The sequence below is a fragment of the Osmerus mordax genome, chromosome 11 (genome assembly GCF_038355195.1).
Source record: "Osmerus mordax isolate fOsmMor3 chromosome 11, fOsmMor3.pri, whole genome shotgun sequence".
NCBI classification, from domain to species: Eukaryota; Metazoa; Chordata; class Actinopteri; order Osmeriformes; family Osmeridae; genus Osmerus; species Osmerus mordax.
Window position 1 is genome coordinate 7,209,067 of NC_090060.1, and position 6,547 is coordinate 7,215,613.

Below are 6,547 nucleotides of genomic sequence, written 5' to 3' on the forward strand. Positions count from 1 at the left end.
TTCTCCTCCCTCTCTGCCTTCTCCTCTCTCTCTGCCTTCTCCTCTCTCTCTCTGCCTTCTCCTCTCTCTCTGCCTTCTCCTCTCTCTGCCTTCTCCTCTCTCTCTGCCTTCTCCTCCCTCTCTGCCTTCTCCTCTCTCTCTGCCTTCTCCTCTCTCTCTCTGCCTTCTCCTCCCTCTCTGCCTTCTCCTCCCTCTCTGCCTTCTCCTCTCTCTCTCTGCCTTTTCCTCTCTCTCTGCCTTCTCCTCTCTCTGCCTTCTCCTCTCTCTGCCTTCTCCTCTCTCTCTGCCTTCTCCTCCCTCTCTGCCTTCTCCTCTCTCTCTCTGGGTGGAGAGAACCCTTTGTGGGAGCAGTAAGAGCTGTTATTACACAGCATTATATTCCCGTCAGCAACCTGTGGTGGCCAGGCTGGCTCTCTCATACACACACACACATATACACAGTCTCTCTAGCACACACACCTCACACACACACGATGCAGCTTTCATTCATATTCATAAAGGGTCTCGGGTCATTTGCGGCGTGTCTTGTCATCAAAACCCCTTTTCATCTGTCTTTTTACCCCAGATGACTCGGGAAAAGTCGAACCGTGCACTGATTACACGGGGGCGTCCATGAGAGTCATGAAGCTCTGCTTGAACACGGTACGCTCTGTAGATAGGGGTAGGAGTGGTGTGTGCAGGCGAGGGCCAGACAAGGCCAGACGTAATCCTGACAAAGTCTACCACCTGGCTTTGCTAAGGCTCTCTGTTCTCTCTGCACCCCGCTTTCCGGTGCTCGCTCTCTCGCTCTCTTGCTCTGCCTCGTTCTCTTCTTTCCTCCGTCAGGAGTAATCTGTGAGGCAGCACTGACAAACATCGGCATGGGCTTATCAGTCGCTTTCAGGTGGTGGGAGAGAGAGGGGGGGACAGAGAAGAAGAGAGAGGGAGAGAAAGAGAGATGAAGAGACAGATAGATAGAGCGAGAGAGAGAGAGAGAGAGAGAGAGAGAGAGAGAGAGAGAGAGAGAGAGAGAGAGGCAAAGGAGGAAGGAGGAGACATAGACAAAGAGGTTCAGGGAGGGAGAGGGAGAGGAAGATACAGCACCCCAGTGGCACATTAGACTAAACTGGACTGATGACTTCGATCAACACCCATTCATCCAGGTATGTAAATACACAAGCACACACACATCCACACTACGACTAGACATGCAGCTGGCATTGTCGTGACCTCCTCCCTTCTCACACCGAGGACACTGCTGTGTCTGTACAGAGTGCTGTGGCAGAAACAGCATCCTAGACGGCTGTGTCTGAACAGAGTTCAGTGCTAGGGGAGGGTGCTGTGAAGCACCAGAGCCGGGCCAGTCATTGGTATGCTGAGCCCAGCCGCCTGTGGAGAGGCTGCACTACTTAGAGAAATGGGAAAAGGCTGTTACTAAGCAGCGCAGGAATGTGAATTTCTATCAGTGACTTGAGTCAACAGTTTGTCCTGTTTAGTAACAGGCTTGAGAGACAGAGAGAGACAGAGAGAGAGAGAGAGAGAGAGAGAGAGAGAGAGAGAGAGAGAGAGAGAGAGAGAGAGAGAGAGAGAGAGAGAGAGAGAGAGAGAGAGAGAGAGAGAGAGAGAGAGAGAGAGAGAGAGAGAGAGAGAGAGAGAGAGAGAGAGAGAGAGAGAGAGAGAGAGAGAAGGTAGACAAAAAGATTGAAGGCTACAGGAAAGAGAGAGGGGGTCTACCTATGCTGGTACAGACTCCCACACACACACACACATTCTGGAACAGTGCCTCTGTCTGACGGTTGGTCCATAAGGTTTCTCTGATGGTCTCCTCTTCTCACAAAACCAGCACACTCATGGGGACATGATGCAGCACATGACGGGGAAGGAGAGTCTGCATACTGCACTGTGCTGTATACAGCAGCTGTAGAATAACTGCTCCCTCGGAGTCTGAATAAACAGAAAACCTTGGCTTCACAAAGAGAGTCCCTGTCCTTCCCTCTGGCATGTTCTATACCACTGTGGCACTATTATCATCATTCTCCCTCTCGCTATCTCTCTCTCGTCACCGCTCTCTTTCCTTTTCACTATTCTCTTTAGCTCGGTCTCTCTTTCTCACTCTTTTCCTTCTTGCTCCGTCTTTCCCCCCCCTCCCTCTGATTTCTTTCTCTTTCCCTATCTACCTCTCCCTCCCACTATATCTTAGTCTATCCCTCTCCTTCCCTCCTTCCCCCCCCCCCCACACACAGGCCATCTGAGGGGTGGTATGGCATTAGGGCCTACCTGAGTTCTCTGGAGTCGAGCACCGCTAATCCATGATGGGGACACGCAGGAGACAGGAAGCAGGAAGCCGTTGTCGTCGAGGTGACAGCTTAGCTCAGCTACACAGCTCTCCTCATCACAGCGCTCTGGGGTTCAGACAGGGGGGATCTACAGCACCTTGAACACAACAACAGCCCAATATCAGGTCTTTATCTCGCATACTCCTGACTTTGGAAACCAGCAATTTGCTGTGTTGGAAGCCACCCACAAGCTGCAAATAAACAGTATTATTATAAGTAGTAACAAGGGTTAGCTTCATTCACATTTGACTTGTTGTGTCACTAAATAGCATGTATCGACCTCAAAAACTGAAACACGCTGGTGTTGTGTAAAGATGATCCGAAGGACAAAAACATTTAGGATGGTAGAGATGCCGCATTTGTTTAGCACGGCAACTTGAGGTTCATTACCAAGGTGTGGAGCTTGCTGAGTACAGCCGTTCCACTGCACCTTGGAGCTCATCAGCATTCTAAACAAGGCTGCCACAATATTGCCAGACAATATCCACTGTAAATGAGAAAGTAAATGTCACTTACATGAGGAACATTAATCTCATGTCATTGCATTTTAATAGCACCCTTTCTCAGAAGAGAAATTAAACCTTCCCCTTGGAGAGATAGAGAGGGAAGAAGGGACTGGGAGGGAGAAAGATGGGGGAGAGAGGGGGGGGGAGTGAGGGAGAAAGGAAGAGAGAGATAGAGGGTGAGAGAGTGGTAGATAAAGATAGTAAGGGAGAGAGGGGGGAGAGGGAGGGAGAGAGATACCTATTCACTTAATATTGCTGCAAGAATCACGTGGACCCTCAGTCCACATGAACATAACTAGTGACATAACTTGGATCATGGATCGTTAGCATGCACGCACGCACACATATACACACACATATACACACACACATATACACACACATATACACACACATATACACACACACACACACACGTTTAAACACAAGTGATTCCTGGTCTACCTTCAATCAAGTCCTACACGATGCGATAACTCACGGGTTGACTAATCCATGTCTTGCATGAATATATCTCAAAGGCCCGGAGGAGATCAGAGTGGAAACATGGGCCCTTAAATCACAGTAGAGGCCCTTGGTGCCACAGGAAGTAAACAGATGGTCCACAACGCCGAAGAAGACTTGTAAAAGACTGACAGTGAATACGAAGATGCTGCTTTATCTATAAACTATACATTTATCCACTCGTTCACATACGAGCCTGCAAGGTATCGCACAAACATACACAGACACAAAGAGACACATACTCACGCGCATTCAGAGGCACACACACAAACCAAGCACACACAAACGCAAACCCACACACACGCAAACACAAAAGTCAACCGACACACACTCAAACAAACCCTTGACAAGCGTTGTCCTTGATTAACCCTAATGTGTCTGTATACACTAGCCTGAGATTAAAGCGGTGTTTCTGGCAGCAGGAGTGTGGGTATGAATGACAAAGGAACCATAACATGAATATTTCAAGACACCGGGATCCAGTCGAAGGGCATGTAGAGTGAGGGAGGAGAGAGGGAGAAGAGAGGGAGGAGAGAGGGAGAAGAGAGGGAGGAAAGAGGGAGGAAAGAGGGAGGAGAGAGGGAGAAGAGAGGGAGAAGAGAGGGAGTAGAGAGGGAGAAGAGACAGCCTTCTGAAGAGATGCCACAGCGTAGATGATGTGTCTCTAAATATCCTGCCATCTTCAAAAACCCTCCCAGGACACAGAGAGACTGTGGAGAGACCTGGAGTTCTCCCTCTCGCTTGAGACTCTATTTCTCTTTATACATCCCCTGCGTATTATTCAACTTAGTAATAACAAAATACTACAATCAAACAGTTTTATCACTACTCATGAAGACAACAACGCCTACACCAGAAACTAATGTTGTAGCACTTTCAGCTATGTGCACATCATGCTATAATCTGGTGTTAATCATTTGTGATTATGACTGTGTTATGGCAGGAATTGATGAACTGTATGATATAATCGGAAGTACGAAGTAGCAAAGTTATACCTAAGGCTAATGACCATGTTGAGCGTAGGCAAGTCTCCATTAGCAAAGCTGTTTGTGGGAGTGCATGACTTTGATGAACACTATTCCATCAGTATCTGAACTCAGTCACCCTCAACAGGAAACTATTTTCCCAATCAGAGGATGAAATAGTTGAAAGAATCCAAGCAATATATATATTTTTAAGAATTCTAAGTTAGCATCAGTTTTTGATTAGGCGTTGACATATCTGGGGGAAGTGGGTGTAGCGGAGACGAGATTACAAGTTCAAAACATATCGCAACAACGCGGAATGTGCATGTAATTAACGATCAGGGAGCCAAAATCTGCTTTTACTGATTAGATCAGATTCAAATCTGAAAGTTGTTTTGGTTGACAAACAACCGCTGTTGGTTTATTCATGATTGTTAAAGGCCCCACTCCCCTGCCAGTTGACTGGTTAAGGCCCCATTCCCTTGCTAGCTGATTGGTTGAGACCTTGTTCCCTTGCTAGCTGATTGGTTGAGACCTTGTTCCCTTGGTAGCTGATTGGTTGAGACCTTGTTCCCTTGGTAGCTGCAGGGCACTTTTTAAAATACACACAACTTGCTGCAGTGCAAATGCTGTATTACGTAAAAAGAGACCTTGTAAAATCGTCTTTAAGCATTTTTGGACCATCTGCTGGGAGAAAGCGAGCTTCGCCTCAAGGCTCAAGGATTCCAAACAAACTTTAATACTCCCACCAATTTGTCAGATAGTGTTTTCCGTAGCTATCTCTCTTATCAGTAATGTCAGTGGTATGTAGTGTTTCTATCTCTCTTATCAGTAATGTCAGTGGTATGTAGTGTTTCTATCTCTCTTATCAGTAATGTCAGTGGTATGTAGTGTTTCTCTTTGTACCACAAGCACAGTCAGCGACATTCAAGGTCTTTTCTGACCAAAATAACATTGACCTACTGGGACCTAGAGCAGTGCACTGCATGCCTACAGTAAACTAACGCACCTAGTCAGCCAGACAAAAATGTACTTTCCTCTATTTCTCTCCAAATCTCTCTCCTGCCCTCTCTCTCTCTCTCTCTCTCTCTCTCTCTCTCTCTCTCTCTCTGTCTCTCTCTCTCTCTCTCTCTCTCTCTCTCTGTCTCTCGCTCTCTTTCGCTTTTCCTGGAGATGTCATTAGAAGGAGCATAAACACACCATGTACCCCCTCCCCACACACACACACACACACACACACACACATACACACACACATTCCTTCACCGGAGGTTCCATTCTCTTCCACACCATTCCCACTCCTGGAGTGTGTGAGTGCAGGCAGAACTGAATAGTTGGACGTGAACCTGTTGTGGCTGAATGTTGTCTGAGTTGAGAAGAGGTTTTCCATCAATCCCTCTGCTTGAACGGGCCAGAACAGGAAACCAATAGGTTCTTTAAGTGGGGACTATAAATAGCTCGCCATGGCTTTTTTTTTATTTAGTATTTTATATTATTTCTTCTTTCCTCCCTTCCCAACATGCACCACATGGTAGCCAGTGTCATGCTACCAACATGCACCGATTTTTCTTCACAAAATCAATGTGGTATGAGACGTGCAGCAGAGGTATGGATTTTCCAGAGCTGGGCGTCTGGCATGGACATCAATCCTCGTTGTTAATCTGGATTATGATGGATATGGGTGAGGGCTTCTGAACCGTGCCCACTCACCTCATACTTTGGATTTTTCGTGACCATTGTGGACTTTTACAACCGCTAACTTTTACAAACCCCAACCCCTTTAACTACACAATCAAAGGAATATTGACATGGACAAATGACAATATGGGATGGCTTTGAATTTGTTGAAGTCAATATTTGAGGTGGTATAGCAGTAAAGGATCGATGTGTCTCGATATCTCAGCCACCTAAACACAAGAGCTTATGAAATCAGTACGGTCTGTCAGTCTAAATCTATGAAAGAGTAGAGGAACAAACATATTGATGCTGGTACTCTGCATTTGCATATAAACTGCTTTAACACTAATGTGTTTCAGGTAAACAGGCTTTCATAAACTCTTTAGACAACCTCTGTTTGCCTCTGACTGCCTCTGTCTCTGTGTGCCTCCATCATTGCCTCTACAAGTCAATGTTTCAGCATTGCTTCTGCTCCTGTCTGTCTCCATCTCTGCCTTTATTGCTGCCTCCACTTGTAAGTATGTCTGCCTCAGTCTCTGCATCCGTCTCTGCCTCTATCATTGCCTCCACAAGTCAGTCTATT

The 6,547-nt window shown here is 46.6% G+C and overlaps 1 protein-coding gene across 1 annotated transcript in view; it reads right to left on the minus strand.

Moving 5' to 3' along the window:
* grik4 (glutamate receptor, ionotropic, kainate 4) overlaps positions 1-2,283 on the minus strand; it is an 82,624-nt gene extending 80,341 nt beyond the window's left edge. The window contains exon 1 of the mRNA XM_067246642.1: positions 2,257-2,283. The gene's annotated coding sequence lies outside the window, so the exon portion shown is untranslated. The remainder of the gene's footprint in view (positions 1-2,256) is intronic.
* Between the last annotated feature and the right edge of the window lie 4,264 nt (positions 2,284-6,547).